Below are 2,390 nucleotides of genomic sequence, written 5' to 3'. Positions count from 1 at the left end.
TATTCCGAGAATCTTTACGAATTGCCGGGCGACCCCAAATACAATTAAACGATTTTCTGCTTTTGCTGTATTTTTGAGTTGATTCAAAGATAATGAGGTGGTAGGTGGAAAAAAGAACAAAAATCGTGAGTGGGAGAAAAGGGGCAGAGAAAAGCCAATAGGAGAGACAGAGATGTACTAGGTGGGAAAACTGGAAGTTGGGTCGAGAAAATTTTCTACGCAAAGCACTTTATTTTGTTTTTTAGGGTAGATGGAGTTGAAACTCATTTCGAACTTTGCTAATTATGTATTTAATCTTTAATTTTTTTCTCTATAGAAAACTTTTATGGTTCACAAGTTATGAAAATTGAACTTAAAGTTTGATATATCTAAATATATGTGTACTTATTTCTGTAGTTTATGAAAATCAAAGTGTATTTAACATTTTCTCAGCACTCTTTTAATCCTAAAACATTTTTGAACTTGTTCAACTTATTCAATTGAAAATATGTTCAAACATATCTATGTATCTCTATATCATAGTGAATAAATCTAAGTCTAGCACCTTAATGAATTCGATATATGTACTTGAGTTAGCATGCCGAATTTTATATACCCTTATCCAACATTGAAAAAGGAACATCATCTAACATCTCTCGTGTGTTTATTTGAGAGATTTATAATATAATTTTCAGATTTTAACAGAACATCCCAAAATTATAGAGTATTATGTGCGAAAGTTAATTGCCCACTTCATGATAAACGCATAAGAAACTAAATGGTTTTTATTTTCAAGTCGATTGTTCCTATGAAAACTATAAAATATAGTTACCCGATATTGATGAAATTTGCTATAGCAATCAAGAAATACATATATTTAACTGACATTGATTGCTTGGAATAAAAAAACTAATTCTTGATGAAAATCATTGATTTTGGACAATGGCCGAAATATACACTTCCTACAGTATATAGAAGGAATTTGCGGTGATCCATCATGGCTATATGGGCTCGTCTCAACGTCGTATATATATGTACATGCATATATCATGTGGTCGCAGATGCTTCCTTCATTAAGTTGCACGCTACAGTAAACCCTCGAAAACAAAGTTTCGGTTAATTACCCAAAAGAAAGGTAAAATATCTGTTTTAATCAACGAAACAGAGAAAATCCAGAATATACCTTATAGAGAGTGTTTCTAGTGTACCATTTTAAAAAGTTCTTTCACAGTCAATAGGAGGAAAAGGAAACCTCTTTTTTCCACCTACACCCATTGTTCTCATTTCAATTTCATACTTTTCACTGTATTTACTTTTTAACACAGAATAAAGGTTCAAACAGGATCTTCCGACATCATGTTGGACCAGGTAGTTCCAAGACGAATTGCAGTGGCTTCCGTTCCATTGCATTCCCTGCTCAAGCAAGGAGTTACGGTCATCTGACGGCAGCCAGTCTTCTGGTATTGAGCTCTCCTCTGGAGATGTACCTATGGTGGAGGCATGCGGCATGGAGGTCCAACAAAAAAGCCACACCGCGCCCCGTTGAATCTGAATTCGAAATGGAACCCAAAGAGGAAAATGGACAGCTTCCATTTCACGTGAACATCCTGCCAGAGAAGAGGCCGTTTGTGTTGGTCTCGTCTTTGGAACTATTGTAACCTGCTGGAATGCTCGAACTCAATTGTGTGTTGTGTAAAGTGTAAATTCTATAAAAGTCTTTTCAAATCCCAAAACTAGATCATCCAGAAACAGTATTTAAAGCGATTGCGCTCTTTGACCACATCAGCACTCTCCACATCCATCCAGATCTCGACTTGCCCGTTACCGCGAATCTCGGTGACGTCCTCATCAGACATGGGCAATAAATTTATACGGCTGACTATCGCCCATTTCTGTCGCTTTATCATATGTTTGGCATCCAAGTGTCTTCAAACGTGGTGCAAGTTAATCGTAGGGACTGAAGAAAAGGGGCCTCGGAGGCCTAAAGTCCTCAGAGTTGCCTGAAACTTGGTATTATACTTTCCATTTCCTTCATCCTTATTGTTCTCACTTACCCAGATAGTTTGTTTTCTGAGTTTTTTTATGTTTTATTATTTTTTATTTAATTTTGTTTATTTTTTGTACTCTATTTTTCCGAGATTTATGATGTTTTCACATCGTTATGTTATTTGATACTGAAATGAATTCAAATCGGATTTGGGATATTAAAAATGAAAATGACAGAGGAAACACAAGGCCTACTTTTCATTTCATTTGAACTTATGTTTTTATCGACTCGTATACTCTTTCAAAAAGGGTATATTAATTTTAGTTAGAAGTGTGCAACTCATAGGAAGAGCGTCTACGACCATATATAGTATATATATTCTTGATCAGCACTTGATTTTGCATTTAGGCTTGTTTATACTGCA

General features: G+C 35.3%; 1 long non-coding RNA gene across 1 annotated transcript; it reads right to left on the bottom strand.

The window, feature by feature from the left end:
* Positions 1–1,268: 1,268 nt before the first annotated feature.
* Positions 1,269–2,174, bottom strand: LOC137580006 (uncharacterized). Its single transcript, XR_011032916.1, has 2 exons — positions 2,034–2,174; positions 1,269–1,979 (listed from the first exon to the last, which is right to left on the bottom strand). It is a non-coding gene; the product is annotated as an uncharacterized lncRNA (long non-coding RNA).
* Positions 2,175–2,390: the final 216 nt, after the last annotated feature.

Source organism: Drosophila tropicalis, unplaced genomic scaffold (genome assembly GCF_018151085.1).
Source record: "Drosophila tropicalis isolate 14030-0801.00 unplaced genomic scaffold, ASM1815108v1 contig_805, whole genome shotgun sequence".
In the NCBI taxonomy this organism is placed as follows: Eukaryota; Metazoa; Arthropoda; class Insecta; order Diptera; family Drosophilidae; genus Drosophila; species Drosophila tropicalis.
Note: the sequence above shows the minus strand (reverse complement) of the source record. Positions and strands in the feature narration are given on the sequence as shown.